General features: G+C 46.0%; 1 non-coding gene across 1 annotated transcript; it reads left to right on the forward strand.

Moving 5' to 3' along the window:
- The first annotated feature begins 20,775 nt into the window (after positions 1–20,775).
- On the forward strand, positions 20,776–20,882 carry LOC138461414 (U6 spliceosomal RNA). The gene has a single exon (XR_011264034.1). It is a non-coding gene; the product is annotated as a U6 spliceosomal RNA (small nuclear RNA).
- Positions 20,883–23,906: the final 3,024 nt, after the last annotated feature.

The raw sequence follows: 23,906 nt of genomic DNA on the forward strand, positions 1-23,906 counted from the left end.
TGTACTTGGCTGCATGGCCTTCGGCTATGCATCCACGACTGCACGCACTCCCCACAACTTGCCAATCAAAACGCAACACTACGGGTGTATGCATGGGTTGCACATGCGGCGGTGGTTGTGGCCAGGGCCTACAGTCTTGGAAGTAAGGCCTTCAGCCGACGGCCATGCATCCAAGACTCTAGGCCCTGGTCACAACCACCGTAGCATGTGCCACCCATGGCGGCGTACTAATGAATATAATAATAGCCATTTCAAAAAAGAATGCATTCACGGCATGTCATCAATTTCAATTTTCCCTAACACCACACGTGTCCTTACAAATGTAACAACTCCCCCGTGCACTGCACGGCCTGAAATACTGGTCTTATTGGACCCCTCATTTTCTATACGTACAAGGAGGCCATAGGACATACGTCATTAATTAGGTATAAGTGTATTATTGTGTGCATGGTCTTCGTCCCAGCACCCAGAGTGCAGGGTCTCCCCACAACCACCTCAGTGATGTGTGGTAGTGGGGTTTATTCTGTAGGTCTGTTATCCTTCAGTACGTCTGTCCAGAGGCTTCACTCCTAGCTGTATGAGTATGCTTCTTTTTAAAATTGTCGGAGAGTCTTTTTCCGGCTCTTGTTGCTCTCTTGTATTATCCTGAATTGGAGGGGCCGGAGTCACTGCAACCCGTGATGCGCGAGTTTGCGCTTTTTGAAACTTCTTTCTCTTTTGCGCAGGTAGTGAAAATCCTTTGTGCTGGAAGATTTGGAAAGTCGAAGGGATCATAAATGCTGTAAAGTTTGTTACTTTTGAGACAGGACACTTCCGCCCTCAAATTACAGACCACTGAGCCATTTTTTTTCACTATCTTGGGCTGGCCATCTGGTGTTAGTTGGCAGTCCTTGGGTTGCCCTTGAGGCAAGGAAATCGGAATAACGAGTGAAGATATCACTCCCGGAGATTGAAGGGCTATAGCCCCAGCAAGTGAGGGTTTCCCCTGAATATCTGATGTGGGGTCTCCCTTCATTTGGTATTGAACAGTTGTTTGAGTTCCTTGCGAGGATACAGAGATCATTTTTGGTTCGAGCAATCCAGAATTTGTCACATTAGAAGCGTAGACTGAACTTGTAGGTCCTAGGTGCTCTCGGCCATCGTAACAGCAGGATCGTGATGCAGCCACAAAACCTTCCAAGTAATTCAGTTTGGTATGCATGAATGTGATCAAGGTGTTTTGGTCTTTAAGGCTGTCATTGATGGCTTCATAAAGCTTCCCAAAGGGCACCAGCGCAATCGCTACTGTGGACAAAATAGTCATAGGATCCAGTTTTTTTGTTGGTTTATCCGGTATCAGCCTTGGCATAATTTCGCTCAACCGTCTCTGCTGCAAAGGAGATCTTAGACTAAGAGCCTGCCCAAGGGTAGTATCTTTCAAATTGCCAGACCCGTCGTTTGATATTCTGTGATAAGTATTTTTCACTCGAGGAATATTGTTGGGAGCCAAATTGGCTGGTGGAGGAGCACTGTTTTCCCACGTGGGTTGGGGCCAGCAGGGGTCAGTCGACTCGCTAGATGTTATACTGTATTTTGACTGCTTTTTCCGAGGCGTCAGGTCTGTATCCAGAGTAAACTCTGCAACTTCTGCCTCTTTAGGCTCACTTATGGTGTCGGCAAACGGGATTAGCTCTCGGGGGGTGCCTTTGTCCTTGCATGCTCAATAGGCCTCCAGGCTAGGCCTATCTTCGAGAGTGGGACGTTTCTCCCAAGAGCCGATTACCACTTCTGCCTCTCTACCCTCAGAGACTCCATGTCCTTGGGGGGGCTTTCCAAAGTGCCACTTTACTGGCCCTGTTGATGGACTTACTTTGCTATTACCCTCTAATAGAGGGGAATTCTTAGAAGGTAGATTTAGGTGGGACAGATGCCTTGCTGTTTCTTCCACAATAGCCAGCAGCTCCACGTCAGAAGAGTCCTCTTGGCGATCGCTCTCCTGACGCGTTTTTTTCCCAAATAACTCCTTGGTTGTGTTTAAGGAGATTGAGACATTAGAATGCGTGGTTCTTTTCCCACCCGCCATCTTTGTCTTGTATGGTACCTTACGGCAAACCAATCTTTCAGAAAGCATTTTGTGTCAATTACTTGCTACTCGTAGTGAGGCAAGTTGTGCTGGAATACTTGATGCCTTAAGATCCACTTGCAGAGGAGGGGGGGACTTGGAGGCATCTGGTGTAGTCTTCCAATTTGCTGAGGGACAAGGACTCAGTGTTGAGGGTTCGCTGGCTTGCTGTCTCGAGGGGCTAAGGGTAAGGCTTGCTCCTTGAGGCGAGATAGGACTCGCCACTAGTACATTAGCCTCCTTCAGGGAAAGCAATTCCTCCGGTGAGGGAGCAGAAGAGTAGACAGAGTGGGAGGGACGGGAGGAGCTAGAGGGAGCAAAGGAATGGCAGAGCTCCTCCCCACCCAGCGGAGTCATCAGATCTTCCCAATCCCCTGTACTGTGTATCACCGCCACGGCTTCACGGCCGGCACATGCCAAGCAAGGCTCTGACGGATTCCGCGGGACCTCCTGTGCGGCGCAGCCAGCTGCCGTTTCAGCCGAGAGAGGCCGCCACGGGGGTTCCATCAAGGCCAGTGGATGCGAAGCAGACGCTCCCCCCTCCTGCGTCCCCCCGGCCTCCGGCTGCAGAAGTCCTTCCAGAGGGGGCTTCCCCTGAGGTAAGACGGGAAGCCTCCCACCCCCCTCTGTTGTCTCCAGGGATAGGGGAGATGGGGGGTAGTAATTGAGTAGCTTCATGACGGGCCGAGGCCCCTTTGTTTGTTTGCAAGTTGTTTCCAAGATTAGACCCCACCAGCTCGATTGGGGGAAAGTTAAAGGCGCTTACTACATGTGGATGAGGAGCTCTCTCTTCTCTGACGGGCTTAACAGCAGGTGAGGATTTTTTCTCTTATGGGGCATCTGGGGCATCTGGGAGGCGACCTGGTCGGGGCCCTCTGTGGAGGCAAGCATGTTATCTGGCGCAGTCTTCCACTCTGTAGATTGCACGTTTCCACCGAGTCTGCTAGCCGTTTCCCTTTAAGAGACTCCGGGGCCGCTGCCATAAGCTGCTGAGGCTGGAGACTGGAGACCTCAACACGGACTCCTCGTGGTCTCAGATTTTCCACAACTCCAAGCCGATGTTCCAGTAAAAGTCGTCTCCCGACTCGCAATCACTTGGAACCGCGGACTGCTGACTGCCCTCGCGGGGGAAAATGCTTTTGAAGCTGGAGGTTCAGAGCACACGCCTCACTGCACACGCCTCCAGCAATGAAGACTGTAGAAACACTGCCCTCACAGGTAGCGCTCACTGAGGGTACTGCTGACTGCCCTTGTTAGTACCTTCGTTCTATGTGCTATAACCCATTCTCTGTTTGATGTGCAAGTTAGCAGATGTGATACTTTACGTGCTTAAATGTGGTCCTAACTTTGTTGTGTTATGCTTTAGGGGAAAAACGCTTATGTCTCAAGTTACATGGTGGAAATCTCCATGCAGGTGTAGAAAGTGTTCAGGTAGAAGGCCATTGACAAGTTAGGTACACGCCTCCAGCAATGAAGACCGTAGAAACACTGCCCTCACAGGTAGCGCTCACTGTGGGTACTGCTGACTGCCCTTGTTAGTACCTTCGTTCTACGTGCTATAACCCATTCTCTGTTTGATGTGCAAGTTAGCAGATGTGATACTTTACGTGCTTAAATGTGGTCCTAACTTTGTTGTGTTATGCTTTAGGGGAAAAACGCTTATGTCTCAAGTTACATGGTGGAAATCTCCATGCAGGTGTAGAAAGTGTTCAGGTAGAAGGCCATTGACAAGTTAGGTACTTATGACAGCCATGCTTCCAGGTCGGACTGAGTCTGGAGTGTTAGCAAATGTTATGTATGTTTCTTTTCCCTAAACTCCCCCATACGCATCCAATCTACGTCTTCCTTGCCATTTTAACAGTGTTCCTACTACCCTCTACCTATCAACAACCTCTCCCTTATCCTTCCTCCCCCATTGTCTGTATCATGGTCAACTGTTATTCTAACATTCAGGCGCCTGGGCCAGCCACGGTGGGAGGGGTCGATCTATTCGGCTTTTGAGGTTCGGGGGAGAGTGTCAAACACTTACTCTTTTGTTTGGTTCTTGACAATGTGGAGCTGATACATAGTGTGCAACAAATCATACTTCCAAACAAGATGGCACTATAACTTTGCGGCCAGTCCATATGACCGACCATTCACTTTGCATTTCCACTAGAGGTTTACTCATGCCAATTCCCAGGCTCATGGGTCATGACAGGTAGGTATATTTTTGCGGCACTGGTTGCCTTGGGAAACCAAAACTAGCTCCTGGTTGCTCGTAGTGATTAGCTAACTAGGCGCTTATAGGCGCTATTCATGAGGCCCAGAAATGACAGTGCTTTAATTCCCCAAAGAGATTATTAGAATCCAATTGCTTGGCCAATGATTGAATGACCAGAATGTGTCCAGCACGATCTATACTGTAGAAAAATACCTTTCTATTGATCTAACTCTGGGTATAAGGTAAAGAGAGGCGTTCTTGCAGATCACTCGCTGGACTTTGTGAATTTCACATAATAGCAATACTAATAATATCTAGTGTTCATATAGCGCTATACACCCGTAGGTATCTAAGCACTGAAATAACAGTTGATATTATCATCCCATGGCGTCATACTCAATCAATCGACCTCGGAAGGATGAAAGGCTGAGTGGGCCCTGCAGGGATTGGAACCTGCATCTGCAGGCTGCACACAGATATCAGAACGAGTAAAGTAATATCATTTCCCAAAGTCGAGTGTGCCCGGTGAACAATCCGAACCATCTATACTGTTTCTCTGAGTTGCATTACCCGAATAGATTCATCGACATTCTGGTTAAAGTAAAAACAACTGGTAGGCAATAGAGTGTGGCAGCTTGGGCGAGATTACATGAACGTGTGCGGCTGAAACAGCAATAAGCAAACATGTGGGTAAAACACTGTGACTGTGTGCCAAGGTCTGCTCTGTCGGCAAGCATAAATGTAATTCAAAATGGAATCTCTCAAGACATAGCAAGCCAGTGCAGGGAGTCGAGGCCTAGTGCTATTCAATCAGTGCATTTGGTCTTCTTACTTTGACTGCAGTTACAATCGCATTTCAACCATCCAGCTTCTCAACCTTCCTTTCAGAAAAATGCATTTTTCAGGGAGAAGGCAGAAGCAGGGGAGTTGTCAGCATTGCAAGAGTGGGGGAGGGGAGCAAAGAAGAAAGCCCTGCTACTTCTCCCCAAATGCACCTTGGAAATTAACTGACACAAAATCGTTCCTGATATGATATAATATGATATGATATGATATGGCATTTGTAACGCGCCTATACACAAGTGTTTCATATGTCGCCATATGATGACTTGACTCTGTACCCTCTTCCTGCAACATTTTGAAAAGAGTGGGACATGGAGTATTGTACTCCTGCTCTTCCCCATTGTGCATGGGGGTGCAGAGCAGGAGCGTACGGCCACACTGCTGTCCGTGTTCTGCTCCAGACTGCTGTTCTATAGGCAGCCAGGCCAAGCAGGAGCACACAGCAACACTGTATAAGTGCTGCATTTCCTAGCTTATGTATATGGTATATGTATGACTGCTGTAACTTGAATTCCTGCACCCTGTAATTATGTAATTTGCTGTATATATCAGTGTCTCCTCCAAATGCATTCTGTAACATTTTCCTCTTTTATATTGCCACTGTACCTTCTGTAACCATCTTTGTAAGAAATGCGCCCAGATGCCCTTGGGCATGGAGCGCTATACAAATAAACAAACTAAACTAAACTAAACTTCTGTCCTGGACAGGATGCCCAGAAAGAAACTCATGCCATAGTTAGGACGGGCTAGACTGGCTGCCCCAAAACACATACTATACTTGGTTGATCATGGATGCAGAGACCAAGTATGGTATGTGTTATTACTTGGCTAGACTGGCATTTGGGGCAGCCAGTGTAGTCCCATTTACAAGTGTGACATCAAGTTCCCTTTGTGGAAGGTGGAGTTCCTGGTCGCTATAACCTTGGCCAGGCACATTAATGAGTTGCAAGCACTGTCTGTGAATCCATTGTTTATTGTCTTCTGAAAGGATCAGGTAAAGCTCTGTCCTCATCCAAAGTTCTTATCTAATAGCTAGATCACCCAACTTTTTTTTGGATCCCACAGCACATCAGCAGAGCGCACCTTGTACTCCCTGGACATTGAATGTGTCCTGAAGTTCTATGTGCAGTACACAAGTGCATGTCAAGTGCATGTCATGCGTCTCCAACACTGTTAATCTCATTTGCTGTCATGGTATATGGACCACATTAAGGATCCGGTACTTAGCAGACCTGCAATTTGGTACTAGCCTATGCTGATCCCCAGCTACCCCAAATACTCCATGTAGAAGCACTTCTAGATGGCTTAAGTGAGTGTGGCATTGTACCAGGAGATCCAAGGTGCCACAAGAGCGTCACCTTTGCTATCCGCTGGTCAGTGCATCTCAGAATAACTACCAAGCGGGTAGTGACTGAAAAACTGCACAACAATCTCTACAGGGTGAGGCTTACTGTGCGCATAAACATAAACCCATTTGCACACACCCTCAGGTCTACAGAGTTGGATGCCACCTGTCATGTCTAGCTGCACATTCTGCATACAACTTGCATCTGATATATCACCACATAGTCTTTAACTGCAACCCCAAAGCATTGACCCTCAGGCCACACTACCAAAAGGCAAAATACATCACAGGCTTGGGCCCCTGTAGGTGCCCAGCCTTGCTGAAGAGTCCACTACTCCAGGCAGGGTTTGGCTTTTCAACTGTCTCATAGTGACTGCTTCTGGGGTTCCGTGATACTGAAACTAGCCTGATCATGCCAGAGCTCCCAAGACTGACCTGCTGTGAGCAGCTCAAGCCCGGCTGGACAAGCACAGGAATGCATCTGCCTTAAGGACCAAGGAGAATGGAGAGGAGGTCCACACAACCTCCAGGACCATCCTGACCACCAAGCCTTTGTACAGTAGTGGAAAATCACGGCCATCAAAGTGGCCATCTTGTAGAAGGAGAGCCAGACAATGAACCAGCTTTTCCATCACCTGGTCATCCCTTGTTAACATTGACACGCCACCCTCCATGTGCTTCATAACCAACCAGCTATCTAGGGACTGAGCACACATATCCATTAGTATGAGCATGTTTCACTGGGCCAGGCTGTCCAGGCTAATTGATAGAGACTGCTGGAAGGCTTGAGACATTCCACCCATAGGAATTGTTTTGAGTGTACAGGGAGCTTGACACGTAGACACACAGATGCCATCCCTAAGTAGCCAATTGGGACAGGAAAGCCAGCTCTCTGAAGTTGTTAGATCAGAGGCAGGAGTACCTCAAAGGTACCTCAGAGTATTGTGCATATATAGAGGTGCATTCATTGTTCATTCTGTGTGCTGTTAGGTTCATGGGTTGGACAGCACAATTCATTCCATTCTGCTGTTAGATTGGAAGGTTTTGTGATGAAAAAGAAACAGAAAGAGAAGCAGGTTGGGGCTGCTTATATGGTAACACTTGTTTGCTGTTGCAAGTTAACAATAAAAGTGTTATGACACACTCTTTGGTCCATGGTGTGTCCATATAATACTGGCGGCGAGTATGGGATGAGAAAGCAGCAGTGCCAACCTGCCACCTGAAGTGAGGTTGAGGCGAGCCGTGCAGTGAGAGAAGCTTCACGCTGTATCCAATTAAGCTACTGTAAATACTGAAAATCAGGGGGCACCTGTGATCGTGCGGAGGCTCTGCTGAGACTCTGAAACGGATCCAATGACTGCGCGTGATCCCGGGCTGGCACTCAGCTGGGAGGTGATTGCCTCCGTGGCAACATAAGGTACAGAGTGCCGGGGGCCGTGTGAAAGTGTGAGGCATAAGAGTCCCAAAGGTGGGGGATGGTGAAATGCATACACAGCGCTGCCCATAAACAACTAGTGAATAAGGAGGAGGGGAAAGCAGCACCAAAGAAGAAGTTGGAAGTGAAGCAGAAGTACGATGGGAAGCCTCTCAACAAAAGGTATTACAGGTGCGGCAGACCAGCCCATATAGCAAGTGACAAGCAATGCTTCACACACCACATAGTATGCAAAGAATGTGGCAGGAAGGGTCACATTGCTCGCTAGTGCAGGCATTGGAGTAAGCCTGGCGGCATTAAGGCAACACAGGACTGTGCAATCTACTGGCAACATGCTGGTACTAGTGATGAAGAGGAGACTTGCGTGTTCAATGCAATGGATGCGAGTGAAAGAAGAGTGAAAACTCACGCCGAGATTACTGTGAACGATGTCCCTGTAAAGCTACTAATAGATAGCAGAGCAGACTATACACTTGTGAACTTGGATATGTGGAGAGAGGAGTGTAACTCATGTGAACTGCAGGAAGCCACTGTGAGAGCACATGCTTATGGAGATATACTGATAGATATAGGAGGTGAATTCTGGGTGCAATTCTAAAGTATGGTGAGAGTTGCGCACTGGGAATCGTGAGGGTCACCACGAGAGGGGAGAACAAGCCTTCCTGGGATGCCCATAATGATTTGGGTCCGAGACTGAATCCGGATCATCCAACTCAGGTGATGTTTAAAATGAAAAAATTAAGGAAAGGTGGAGTCGTTGGAGAAGTACAAGAATGACATCACAAAACGAATTCCCAAGGTGTATGGGAAGAAAACTGGCTGTTTCAGAGGCTTTGTCTGTTTGTTTCTTTCTTTCTTTATAGTGCAGACCAAACCCTCAGGTTTCAAGGCGCATTACGAAGTTGCAGTTACAGGTATATAGACATGTTGCAGTTGTGTGTACAAGATCGACAGATGAAAAAGGCATTGCATAGTATTGTTACAGATACAGCATGAATAAAAATGTGCATCTTAGGATGCACTTGGCAAGGCCAGATGTAACGCCTCCTGTGCAGGTTATTTTTTAATGTGCTCTGGAGGGTGGATGCTCCAGGGTCCTATAGGGTGCTGCACCAAGGTGATATATGCCTGGCTTTGGAGGGCCACATGGTGGGCTACTGTCCTCCCTCCCCCACTGTGGGTGTTTGGGAGTGAGCAGGTTCCCTGCAAACCTAATGACTACAGCTACCATAATTCCTTGCAGCAGAATCAACGTTGATTACACCTGCACTGACTCTTTGATGCAAGTGAGACGGCCTCCCTGTAGATGTGCTGTCACAGAAACAGGTGGAGGAGAACATCAGTAGCTGTGGAGGTGAATTCTGCAGGGAACCAGAGTGCATCCCTTCCATTCAGCGCTGGTTATGTTTAAGGTACTCTGGAGGGTGGAAGCTCCAGGGTCCTATAGGGTGCTGCACCAAGGTGATATATGCCTGGCTTTGGAGTGCCACATTGTGAGCTACTCCACTCCCTCCCCTACCGTGGGTGTTTGGGAGTGAGCACGTTCCCTGCAAACCTAATGACTACAGCTACCATAATTCCTTGCAGCAGAATCAACATTGATTAGACCTGCACTGACTCTTTGCTGCAAGTGAGACGGCCTCCCTGTAGATGTGCTGTCACAGAAACCGGTCGGACGAGAACCTCAGTGCTGTGGAGGTGAATTGTGCAGAGAACCAGAGTGCAACCCTTCCATTCAGTGCTCGTTATGTTTAAGGTACTCTGAAGGGTTGGAACAGTGCCAGGGTCCAATAGGGTGCTGCACAAAGGTGATATATTCCTGGCTTTGGAGTGCACCACTGCGGGTTACTCCCTTTACTCCCCCTCTGTGGGTTTTTGGTAGTGAGCAGGTTTCCTGCAAACCTAATGACTACAGTTACCATAATTCCTTGCAGCAGAATCAGCACTGATTGATTACACCTGCCCTGCCTCCTTGATGCAAGTGAGACGATGACGTGATAGCACAGAAACCGGTTGGAGGAGATCATCAACCAGAGTGCACCCCTTCCATTCAGTGTATATATATATATATATATATATATATATATATACATATATGGTTTAGTGTAGCTTGTGGCGGGGCTGTGGAGGCGGTGTGGGGCTGGGGAGGGATGGTTTGGTGTGTCCTCCCCATGAGAGAAAAAAAAGGCTGGTCAACCAAATGTAAACCGACCAAATGAGGGTTGTTTTAACAATGTAGAGCAATGAAGTGGAAGCGGCATCCTCTAGGTTACAAGCAGACCTATTGCTTTTGCCAATGGTTGTTTAGGGTCACTTGCATGTGAAATGCTATTTATTGCACAACCTAAATTGTTGTCTTCACCTGGGGCACAATCCATGCGAAATAGGGATTTTCCAGCCCAGCCTCACCTCTCCTCTCATCTCTGTCTTGTGTCATCTCAGAGCATCTGCCAAGTCAGAAGGAGCCTCGCCTCGCTGATCAAACACAAGGTAGGAAAGTGAAATGTCAGGGTGCTCCAGGGCATCCTGCTGAGAAAGGTTAATCTGAAGCGCTGGAAGACTGGGAACATTCCACAAGCACAGGGCCACCTAAGAGAGCCGTCGAATATTAGTAACCAATCTGACTTGCTGCAGAAAAGCCACATATCCCACCCCACATCAATGTGGTGTCACTATGGCATCTTAAAAATACTCTATCTAAATACATACCAAAACACACTGAACTCTACTATTAGTAAACCAGTGGTACTTTACTGTAATGCATTGCCAGTTTTAAAAATGTGAACACTTAAACTGCTTAAAAGTGCTGTATACTAATTTAAATCTATCATCACTTACCTAATTGTCCATTTTGCCAAAATGCATTCACATGAAGTGGTATCCTGCAAAGGGGTCATTGTCTAAAGCTGAGGAAAACTGTCAGATGACCTCTGACTCCTACTTGTACCTGAGGATATGGTGCAACTTAGTGGCTGAACTTAAAAGAATAGGCACAACTAGACTACAGCAATGGCCTGAAGGGATTTGACTAATGAAGTACCATCATTGTAGTGGGTCCTGTCAGGAGCCTGGCGTGTACCCAGGACTTCATACACTCGGTTAAGTCCACCTTAATAAAGGAGTGCATGCTATTCTGATCCCAGCTGCACTGCATGCCCACTCCAGCACTACCACGCTGCATGCCCACTCCAGCGCTACCACGCTGCATGCCCACTCCAGCGCCACCACGCTGCATGGCCACTCCAGCTCTACCATGCTGCATGCCCACTCCAGCGCGTCCACGCTGCATGCCCATTCCAGCGCTATCACGCTGCATGTCCACTCCAGAGCTATCACGCTGCATGCCCACTCCTGTGCTACCATGCTGCATACCCACTCCAGTGCCACCACGCTGCATGGCCACTCCAGCGCTACCATGCTGCATGTCCACTCCAGCGCTTCCACGCTGCATGTCCACTCCAGAGCTGTCACGCCGCATGCCCACTCCTGTGCTGCCATGCTGCATGCCCACTCCAACGCTACCAAGTACTGAAAGAAGGCGAAGAACAAGAACATAAAAAGAAAAATATGTCCCTGCGATTACTGTGAAGGATTGACATCCGGCAAGAGTGTAGAAGCCCTGGCTTTTTAGTTTGGTTTTATTGGTGTCGCTGGCGACACCGATAAGCCAAACCTATTGCATTGGAGTATAGATAGGGAGGATCGGGGTGGATGGGGACCCAAAAGAGGCCCTGCCAGAATGACATATGAAGAGTGCCCATGACCATGCTAATCTCTGTGGACTTCCCATCCAAAACACCTTCATGGGAACTCGTTAAGCTTGCTTGAATCAAGCCCTTCCATGAGACTTCCCATTTATCGTGCCTGCCAGTATTTGTTCAAAGCAGTCTTCTGAGGTTCAAGTGGCCTCATTACAAATTTGCACTTGTAATGGCGGAATTACTGGAATATTCCAAGTGCCGGCAACAGTGGTAATTCCCAATTTCATGGAGTCCAATAGAACTCTAGGGGCGGAATGCCGGTATTGCTGGCACCGGTAATACTGGTGCTGGTAATACCAGCATTTTTTGGTGGTGGGGTGCCGGAATTACCGGCTGCTCGGAGCTGCTGGTAAATCTGACTACCCCACTAAGAAACGTATTATGTGCTGGTGTGGTATTGTGCCAGTATAGAGAATTACCAGCACGTTAACAACGCACCGGCATACTTGTAATATGGCCCATGATTTAATTGGAGTTGTAAACATGCTGTTTACCAGGCCTGGCTTCAGCCACTCGATTTATAAGCACTCTGCGTGTCCATCACTGAATTCCTGGTAAAAACAAGCATTGGCAAAGCCATTACAGTCCTGCTTAAAACAAGCATTTTTTGGCTTGTTCATCCGTTTTAAGCTTCTGCAAGGCACTGCTATATACCATGCAGGAAACTGGCAGCACGTCATAAATGTAGTGTAATAAGGCATAACGGTTTATGTTCAAGTAATCTATGTAGCACACCTTGCAAATCTGCCACCTTGCGCTAGCACCTTGAGGCGAGAATAGAGGGTGTTTATGTAAATAATGAGGCTTGTACTAGTAGCTTTAGATGCTCTGCAGAAACATGCAGATGAAAGTTAAACTGGCACTAGTCTCCCTAGAACCAAAAGCTGGAGTGAGAATCTGTGGAGCTGAGCACCCCCAATGCAGAGTCTTGGTGGATTGCACTTGCTTGCTATTATCCGGTTCCTGTTTTTTTAGTGCTGCATTCGTCAACTGCACATATGCATAACAGAGGCAAACTCCACACCGCCCACAATCGGCTTCACAATACTTACCAGAATTCAAGAAAACACAAACTGAATAAAATAAGTGAATGCTTCAAAGAAGTATATTTGCTGTGTATGATGACTGCTGTTGAAAGGCAGATTTAAAATCATCAGGAATAACAGCAAGGTGCATCCTCGGGATTAAGAATGATGAAACACAGGGGCAACTCTGCAGGCTTCTGTGGAGTGTGTGTTAGGACAGTTTTTCTGAAGTCCGACTAAGGGTTTAGTAAAACCATTCAACTGAGGCAGTACAAGACTACACTCTTAGTATAAGGCTGTACCAACTGAGTACATGGTAGCGTAGACAGAGCAGCCAGGCTTATCTTACGAGGGAGAGAGGTCTGTAGAATCAGTACAAGTGAAATTGTCATACAAATGATCCAAAGAAACACTAAAACATTGTGTATGTAAAAATAAAGGATTTATTTAAATACAAGTAGGCCCAGATAAATCTAGGGGTAAGTAAGCACTAAAATATTATATGAAAACACAGTATAAAAACACAACACTTTACTTGAAAGTACACAGACCCAAGTATAGAATTATTTGAAATACCTAACAGTAGTTCTAGGGGAGTCAAAACATTTTCATACACATTCAGTATAGGTCAATCCTATTCTTGGGGAGTAAAAACCAATGGTTGCTTTTTACAATTACATTCAGTAATGCAAGGTCAGTAGACCATTCCAATTGCATAATGATTCTTAGCACAAATCACTTAATCAGTCAACAGGACAATATACTTTTGGTGAATAGTAAACACTTATTCTAGGTGCAGTAAAAACATATAACTACTTTTGTCATAAGACACATTTAGACTAGGTGAGTAAAACCTAAGGATGTAATATACAATTAAAGGTGCTTTTGAAATCAGGGAACCCCATATTGAGGTAAGCAGTAACTCATATAACTTATTTTGGATGGCTCACAGCTAACACAAGTTAAAACCCACATACTTTGCTTAACCTCACAATGGAGGGGGAAAGTAAGACCCAATGTTACACTTTACTGAATAGTTAGTTTTTCTAGGTAGGCAACAACCTAATGCAGACTTATTAAGGACAGGCTAGCAACAAGTCAGGGGAAGCAAGACCCAGTTGGGGGACACTCATACAATTATCCTCAAGGGACTAATCTGGTGAAAACAACACTTTACTTTTGGGAAGAGGCGCAACCTAATCACAGGAGAGTAAAATACCTTCACATCTACTTTGTATTAGACTGGCAAAACAGTGGCTAAGGAAGAAAAGATGTTAACCATACTTTTAAGAATAGTGCATCACACATTCAAGATCAGTAAGAACGTGTGCAACTGTTGACTCTTAGAATTACAGTTACCAACCAACTCTTTACAAGTAAGTAACTTTTAAAACACTTATTTTTTTTTCTAGGCAGAAGTCCCAATCCCGTGACAGTCTTTCCATTATTCTTGGAGCATGAGTGTTCTCAGTGGCAGAAGGGGGTCACTAAGACTAGTGATCAATAGGCAGTGTCAGAATAGGTTCTTTAGTAGCAAAGGACAGAGTTACTTAGGAAAACTGGGCAAACAGGTTAAGTACTTCACTTTAGAGTTAGAAGAGGGTCCAGGGGCTTCGCAGAAGACACCCTAGAAGGATTCTAGCACTGGGACTGGGTGCACTGGACGAGGGACCTCCCAATCACAGAAAACACCACTTAACTACACAGAAATCCTAACAGGCTTAAGGTAAGTACACACCCAAGCCAACACAGTACGTCAGCATTGAAGAAGCTTTTGCAGCATGAGAATTTAAGGGTCTGCAGCCAAATACTCAGTCAATGGATCCCTTGTCGTGGAGACTGAAAACAAGACCTCAGAAGGGACTTTATAGCAGGAATCGATGAAGAAGTCTCGAGGCAAGGTTTCCCCTGTGGCTGAATGCGGTTCTGCGGATTTGGCACCTTTTTAAGGAGCACAGAAGAAGACAGAAAATCGCAGTTGAATTCTCATCATTTTAAAGGTCCAGCGCTCTGGTGAGGGGACTTTTCAGACTCGATTTGTGTCTCTGGAAATCCACCAGGATGCCCAGGTAGTTTCAGTGAGATTAAGTATTGAGGTCCCAGGGTATAGAGGTATTGCAACAACGCAAAGTCGAGCAATGCGTGGGATGGCTCAACATTCAGGTCTTCTTGAGTCCAGTGCGTCTCAACAGGTTCTGAGTCGGGGTTGTCATTTTTGGAGATCCCAGGTCGATTGGAAGGAAGGGCTGCAGCAGGCTCGAGTTACACAGCTGGCTCTCCGGTCGCTGGAAATCATTGCCACCACTTTTCCTTCGTCATCCTCTTCGGTTTAAGTTCCAGCGGTCGACATATCTTCAGCTTCCAGATTCGCAGTATTTATCATGAATTACAGAACAACCTCTGCATTCTCTCCCAGCATTTTACAAGAAGGGGCGGTCTGGTTGTCCAATCAGGACAGCCAGCCCCCCACTGGGATTTGTCCCCATTCAAGCAAGGTGTAAGACAAAGGGCTGGGGAGTTTTGGACTCCTCCCTCACTTCCTGCTCTCACAGACAGACTGGAGCCTGGGTGGGGAGTCGAGGGGGCTCCCACCGAAGACAGAAATCACACAAAGGAATTTCCCACCCTGGATGACAGGGGAAGGAACAAGAAATGACAAGAAACACTAAAAGGGCAAAAAAAAAGACGGGCCATTTTGATAAAAATTAACAACCTTAGGTCCCTTTACTGCAGCTGTGAACACAGCCCGCAGTAAAGGTGTACCAAATTAATGCAAGGTATCACCGCTACCAGCCATTGATGGTAAGCTTGTCAATGTAACAGAATTGTTACAGTTTAGTGTGAAAGGGGATACATTGTATCACCCCAGCACTCCACATAAGGTGGGGTGTTCTGGCTTCACTGAATACAATTTAAAAGGGCTCGAAAGATCCTTTCTACCCTTGCGAACTGTATTTCACTCAAGGTTACCACAAGAAAGTTAAAAGGGGAGACCCTAGGGCAACCCAGCAAAAACAGGCACTTATTGCCAATAAGTTGTTAAAGATGATAACTTTAAAAATACACTATGGAGAGTCTTAAAAATGACACCCTTAAAAAGAGTTAAAGATTATGTGAGTGTGGAAAAAGGTTCCCACTCACTGAGGTATCAATGAAAAACATCTCACTAGAACAGCAAAAAGTTCTGGGTTTGAACCAGGAAAGGAAGATTTACTAGTTCTGTGCAAATCTTACCTAAAAGTGTGTTTAAATCTTTTAGGGAGTAGCCAGTTTGAAGAGATATCAAGTTGCTCCTTTTCAGGCGTAAGGTGTTCAGATAGCTTTGTTTAAGTAGTTTATAACATTTAGCCCTCTCGTCCTTATATTCTCATGAAGAAAACAAACACAACAAGTAGATTCCTACTCCGTAGCAGAATAGAAACATGTTCTACTGCCAATCAATCGAATTAATCGCTTCGGCTGAGTAGACATCTGTGTCCTAAAAGAGACTTGTATTATGTTGCTTTGTGTCAGTGTCCTTTCATGTTAATTCCATACGTATTGTACAGTCCTTATGCTAATTTGTCACCCCGCTTATTCGTTTTGGCTATTAGGTGGTGCTTATGCACCACCTATAAACAGAAATAATGGCATTGTAGTATGAGAGGAGCGAGATGGGATGTGAGGAGGGACACACAACTTGTCAACGTTGTTTGTTCATTTACCCGCCCATTGATTAGCCATGGCCCTGCTAATCTCTATAGCCAGTCACATCCTCAACCTGCTGTTCCCTACCAACAACTCGTCTTTGAGCTAGCTGCATCACTCAGTAACATCAAATGTGGTGCTGTAAATAGCCTGACAGTGTTATTTCAAAGCAAGCTTCTTAGAACAAATGGCTTAATTGGAGATGTGATTATACTACTACTGCAATACACATGTCTTAAACAAGAGAGCCTTCAGCCACTTCATTTATAACAGAATTTGTAACCTTGCATCTATTTCTTGCACCAAAGTCCTGTTAAAAACAAGCAATGGAAAAAACAGTTTTTATCTTGTGTGTAGGTATTAGCTAGACACCTGCCAGGCACTGCTATCATATGCCCAGGCACTCACATCATTTTACAGCTCATACCTCCTTATGGTTATGTCGTACCTTTATAGCAGAACCTGGCAAATGGCTTTGCCAAAGCTTGTTTTTTATGGACTTCAGCAATAGAAATGTTCTCAGCACCATGGGGGGGAATGTTGAAACTCTTGGCCACCTTGGAGGAAGGCTGCACACCAGCTAGCTAGGAGGTTTACAGTTCACCTACTACAAGGTAAACGCACCTGGGAGTTCTGGATTCACATTTTAAGCTGTATACACATATATACTACTTTCTGCTGCAGCAGTTTTGCACAAATAAACACATGCATATGGACAGACGTACATTTTAAATTAGGTGGTCCGCTGGTGATGAAACAGATTTATGCTAAACTGATTAAAATATTAGTTAGCCACACATTATGGTTTGCATATTTGTTGATATAGTTCAGATATACGGGTTCACATACGTTCGAGGACTTCTATTGCTGCTGAGGGACGAATGACATCAATTATTAAATGAGAGGTGTGGGAATTGGGGACTGCTCTCCGTATTGATGTAATAATAAAGTACTTAGCGATGAGGAAAGGTATGGAAAGTCACCTCAGAGACTCCTGACCTTATATGGCAATCCCTCAGCAACTTGTAATTGCCTTATTACATACAATGGTTGGGGAAGAATGGGGGGTGGCTTACTCAAATATAATACATTATCTAGTGCATGGACAGTTTAAGGTGTTTTCGACTTCACTGCAGGTTTGGAAGTAATGGTAAAAACTAAGTGTATTTTTAATACCCACTAGTTTTTAAAATACAACTTATTTACAGGTTGGAATCATGTGGGCGTTTACAGCAAGGGGTATATAGAAAATATTGCACTAGATAAATACCAGACGTTTACCCAATATAGTACATTCACACAAAAAACAAGGGAGGTCCTGGGAGTCCCTCTGCTTTACATTAGTCCTGGTAAGGAGAGACTTACCCAGAGTCTTTAGCTCACTATCTTTCACAGAGGAAAAATATCTAAAACATATCAGTCTTTGTCCTGCCCTAGGGCAGTCCAGCACAGAAATGCTAAGCAATTCTCCTCTGAACAAGAGTACCAACAGAAACCCCAGATACATGTTTTGGTCTGGTTGGACCTCATCAGTAGGGTGGAGCTGTGCCTCTCTAAGAATAGTGAGCAAGGGGTTCACGTCTGGATTCTCCTAGTAACTTAGGGCAAGACCCTAAATATGCAAAAATCAAGGGGGGTCCTGGGAGTCTCTCTGCCAGACGATGGTCCTAGTTACGAGTTTCAAGGCGTTCCCCCCTTCTCATCTGGATCCGTTCCTTGTTTGGGTCCTTGGACGCTGTCTTCTTGCGGACGGACCTGCTTTTCACTAAGGCTGCTCCAGTCTCCACCGACTCCAGGTTGTGTTATTATAGCTGTATTTATTCTGTTTCCTGGACTGGTAAAACCTCTTCTATGCTGCCCCTTCACCACGTGTCCCTCAAGGATCTGGCCTCGACCCTCTTCTCTCTTTACACCTGTCCTCTTGCTTCCATTATCCCAGTTTTCATGACACTTTTATGCTGATGACACTCTGTTCTATCCTTCTCTTCGTTCTCATCTCTGATCCATGAGAAAAAACCTTCTTGCCTATTGGCCATCCAATCATGGGAGGCTGCTTATATTTATTTTCCTTCCTCTATGTTATCAATTGCCCCTGTGGCTCAAAAAGATGGAGTCCATCTGGGCTCTTTATTCACTTTTTCACATCACATTTCTTCCATATACAGTTCTTGTAGTGCACATCTCTATTACATTTGTCAAGCTTGTCCTTTTTATTTCTTTTCAAACTTTTAAACGGCTAGTATCCTCACTAATCATCTCACGTCTATTTTAATGTTTGTTTCTTTGTTTCGGTCTTTCTGTCTTCCACTTAAGTCCCCTCAAATCTATTTATAATTTGTCTATTCGTTGTCTCTCTGTTTTCTCCTGACTCTATCTCTCTTGCTCTTTCCTCTTTGCACTGTCTTCCTTTCCATTCTCGCCTTAAATATAACTTCCTCTGTCTAGTCTTCAAGTTTCTCCACAATCTCAATTTTAGTGCTTTGCTGTAAAGAGCGTTATAAATGCAAGGCACTATAGGTATGATACAAGAAGGCAAGGGATACTTGTCACAGCGACAGGGATTACATTCTTTACAGAATGCTTCCTGTTGTCCAAATGCCCTGTGGCCTTTTACCTTTCTAAGTAAGGGATATCACAGTCCTTTTTTTTGGTTCATTGTGGACTTCCTAAAAGACAAGAACAATCTGCTGAACCCTGTTGGGAGTGCAGTCCTTTCCAAAGTCCTCTGCCAGAGGTGAAGACAGATGTATCCAAGACAGAGGAACGCTCTGTTCCCTAACCATCCCCATTGGAGGTGTAAGGATTTGTGGGCTGGAAATGAAGAGTGGAAATGATTCATCTTGTACTAGAGCCCTTGTATTTGGACTCCTGCATCCTGTGAAGCCCAATGCACCTTGACTCCTTTCTCTGCCACTTTGAACCGTCCTCAAATTGATTCAACCATGTTCAAAGGCTTCAAACCAGACTGGACCCAGAGTGCTGCCTTTTGCACTCTTGTCACCCTTCGAACTGTTGCTTGGTTCGGCAGCGCATCCGACCAGCAGCGCTCATCACTGCTTCAGCTCAATCAAAAGTTCGCCACTGCAAAATAATTTGTACTTCTGCATCCTCGAGTCACTCATCAATCCACCTGAACCTTTGAATCGACCCAACTGTGCCTCAAGCCACTGGAAGTATCATGCTCAGCGGTACCCATTGACTTGAGCCAACTACTCAGTCGAGCTTACCCTGGTGGACTTATTGAACTGTAACGCTCTAACCCCACAGCAAACTTCACAGAGGTCTACTTTGAACCCGTCTCGAGGCTGACTCCTCTCTTGGATCAATGTGAGTGTCAAACCACCCAAGAAGCAGAAAGAGATTCTGTGGAGAGGCCCAGACCTTCTGGCCCACTTTTAGGACAATATGACTGATAAGACTCCCTTTGCACCTGTTGGGGACAAACTCCCAGGTAGATTTGTGGGTAGGAGTTTGCAGACTCTTGGAAGGCCCAACACCTCCCCCCAAAAGGAACTTAGACCCAGGCAGACAGCAAGTTCAAACTGCTGTATATTACACCCAAACCAACAGGGGTCAGTACATGGATCAAATAAATCTGAAGACGTCTCACCTTCTCCTGATTCACAGGCCACTTTTGTACCCAACTGACATCAGATTAACGCTACAACCTGGGCCCCTCTCTAGAAAACCTATGGTACTACTGGCTTGGGTATTGAGTAATAGTCTACCTATAGTGGACACTATAGGCCTCATTACGACCCAGGCGCTAAGGGGTTAACGGCCCCGTAAAAGGCTGCAGCGCCGTTAACCGCTTAGCGCCTGATTACGAGGTCCCTTTGCAGGCCCCGACCTTAACGGCTGGTTTTACCAGCCGTTAAAGAAGGAACCCGCAAAGGGACTTTCGTGGTAATTACGGTACCGCAATTTGCGGTACCGTAATTACCGCCTTCCCCATTCCCATTAAGCCCTATGGGGGCAAAATGGGAATGGGGAAGGGCCATTGGTGAATGGGGAATTACCGCCTGCCAACCTCGGAATGGGCGGTATTTCCCCATTCACCAATGGCGGACCCGTTACAATACCGGTGGCAACCATGGTGCTAATAGCGCCATTGGTTACCACTGGGGTTGTAATGAGGGCCTATACATGTTAGTCTACTGCCTCTGGTAAGTCAAGTGGCTGGCCTGGTCCATCCCCAAATTACATTTTGCTAAACAATGTTGCAGTGTGAGGGTCTTACCATTGGTTCTGGCCTGTTGCTACCCACCCCTAGAAGTCTGAGCTGTGATTGGCTAGAGCTGATCTCCCCAGGTCTGGGAACCACAATGGTGCTCAGCTCTTGGTGTACCTTCACAAGGTAATAAGAACGACTATGGTGCTCGCTTCGGCAGCACATACACTAAAATTGGAACGATACAGAGAAGATTAGCATGGCCCCTGCGCAAGGATGACACGCAAATTCGTGAAGCGTTCCATAAAAAAAAAATATAAAAAAAAAAAATAAAAAAAATAAGAACGACTATGTGTATGCATTGTAACTTGTGTCTACCACCTTAGACTATGAGAGTGCTTGTTCATCTTGTGCAACACTTGTCTCCCATTTTAACATCTTTGTTGCAAGCTTCTGTCTGGCGTCATCGGATGGACTCCCTTTCCCAGCTCTGGTTTTGGTTCATTGTCTGAGTCGGCCGGGTCACGTGTTCAGAAACCATGATTTGGAGCTTCTGCAGCTCTGAATTATGAGGAATTATTCACATTTATTGCAGCTGGTGTTACTGTCGTTCAGGGAATGGAATGTCGTTCGTTTCTGGTGGCCTTGGCAGCAGGTCATGTCTCACACATTTGCTCTCTGTTCAGCCTGAATTCACCTCAGCTCAGCCCTTGCTGAGAGGTTTGTGGCCTGCTGTAATTTTCCTAAGCCATAATGTGCTTCTACATGTTCGTGCTATTCTATATTCTCCATGTGTTAGTCACACTTGGCTCTGTCAGGTCCCATAGTTGCTCCTGCAGCACCATAGGGTTAATTGCATATAAGCATCTGCAAGCTTTGTTCAGAATCTCTTGCTTCTTGCGGTTTCTGCGTTGCTGTATTAAGCTAATGAAAAATTTAAAAAAGCAATGACAGTATGTATATGTATCTGTCTTCTAACTACAGAACTGACGCTCGTGTTCTTCATGTATTCAAGTGAGTGTTTGAGTTCCGATGTACGGATGGCACGTGTGCTTCCTGTCTAACGTAGCTAGGTTGTGCTGTCTCTAACATTGTCAGGGGCTTTGGCTTCTCATCGCTTTAGTCAATACTGTCAATTGAGGTTTCTTTAGTTGCAGCCTGAGGCTCCTCGTCCACTCTGGGGAAGTTTTGTACTGCACCTTGTCTGTAGGGTTGGCTGAGTGAGTACCTTTCGACATACTTATCGATCATTGGATCACTAGGAATTGGTCCGAAATAGTATGGGCATTCACAATACCTTCTGGCCTTCTTCGACATCAAATACCTTAAGGAGGGGGAGGAGGGTATAATTTTACCCATCCCTCTTCACACCTTCTTCTAAAAACATCCTTTTTCAATGTTTTGCCTATTCACCCCTGTTCTAGTACCGAGACAGCTATCACACATATGTTCTTCTTTTAATGTATTCTCTCTACAGGGGTGTTACGCTCACTTGGCTCCCCCAGAGGCGTCGATCGGAACTGGACAGCTGCGGTCTCCACCAATGTGACGCCTAGGACCGAGATGACGGACTGGACTGGACCACCTAGCTTCGTTTGCTTGGCCCGTAGGAATATTCTTCTGCAAATGGAGAAAGGGAATTAACCACCCGTGGAGTTGAGCGTAAATCCCCCCACCCCCGCTGTTCTCCCCACAGATCTCCTTTGATGTCCCCTCTTATAGTCTCACCTGATTCTTTGAAAAGATGAGCTCTCCATACTGCATTGAGCGCAGGGGCGCGTTGATAACCAGTTGCTTCACTGGCTCGAAGGAATTGGTGAGTTCCAGAACAATATTGACTCCGAGATTCCCGGCAAGACGCCGTAAGTATAAAGTTTGTAAGAGTTCAAATGCCTGACTTTCACTCTTGTCCGATTCCTTGCAGGTTGGAGCTTGATCCTAATGAAGAGTTCCTCGTGGCAACCAGTAGTTTTCTGGTATGGATTTGTATTTTCCAACACAGTTCGATAAAATAATGTCAATATGTAACCTGTTGCTTTCTCCCTTATTCAGGCGCTGAGAGAAAGTATGAAGTCTTGGGGAATAATACCTCTGGCGGTAAAATCAGGTAAGTTTATTGTGGTGAGGAGGGTTCCCCTTGTTAGTCCCTTTGTTTCACCTTGCTGTCCTTTTGTTTCCCCTTAGGGGCCGGGGTTCGGCGAAGATGCAGTGGAAGCTGCCCCGACCCGTGAAGAGGCATAGTACCCCCGGTGGTAAAATCAGGTAAGTCTATGGGAGGGTAACTAATATTCCTTTGCGTATTCCCTTGGCTCACCTTGCTGTTCTTGGCTTCTCCTTAGGTGCCGGAGTGCGGCGGGAACATGCAGGAGGATGCGGTGGAATGTGAAGATGCTGCAAAGGCCGGTGAGTTCAGCGCGGCATAAAATAACTTCTTTCTTCCGGCTCGAAGGCACGATGGATCTGGAATTCAGGTAAGGATCAAAGGTATTGCTCTTGTTCTAACCTTTTTCCTTCTTTCTCCCTTTTTCTAGGAGCTCCAAACTCGAGACAGAAGGATGGATGCAGACTTGCAGGCACGATGAGCGTTACGCTGCTGGATGCAGCATAACGCAAAGCGTGTGCTGCTCTTCGGGCGTGGTTTAAATAGCCTCCAAAGTAGTCCCAGGTAAGTATTCCTCCCCAGCCACGCCCGAGTAAAAAATAGTCCCCAAGTAAAGTAGTCCCTTCCAAGCCTCTTTTGGCTTGGAGCTCTTGCAGCATGGTCTGCATCAGGTAAGTTTGCAGCATGGTCTGCATCAGGTGAGTTTTAATCTATGAGCCTGGCGCCTATGGCGCCAGGACTGACTCTCCATATGAGCCTGGCGCCAGAGGCGCCAGTATTGGAACCAAATAGCCCCTCGCATGGGTTGTTGGGCTTGCTAGGATAACTTGATGCCTGCTTCCGGGGTTGCTGGATGTGGTCTGGGTCCCCGGTGTAGGCATCATGACGAGGGGCAAGTATTTTTAGTGTTTTCTAGATAGTTAAATACATATTGGTCTGTTTAATGATGACAACATTTTGTATGGGACTGTGATTGGACATTCTTTTATTCATTTTATTTTGGGTCATTGTACTATTGCAGTTTGGGTTGCTACTGTTATCGCAATCACACCCCTCTTTAAGAGTACAGCCTGCTCTTAGCCCACGTTGTCACAAAAGGCAAAGGAGGTTCATGATCTAACTCTGCCTGTTTCACCTTTATGATGGGGTCACTGTTGGTTTGTCGTAGTGTGAGACTGAGTAGGCGGTTTAGTGACTACTCATCCCTGCACTTTTGTAGAGTAGTTATCGCTAT

This window comes from Ambystoma mexicanum, chromosome 1p (assembly GCF_040938575.1).
Source record: "Ambystoma mexicanum isolate Mex_15411 chromosome 1p, UKY_AmexF1_1, whole genome shotgun sequence".
Taxonomy (NCBI): Eukaryota; Metazoa; Chordata; class Amphibia; order Caudata; family Ambystomatidae; genus Ambystoma; species Ambystoma mexicanum.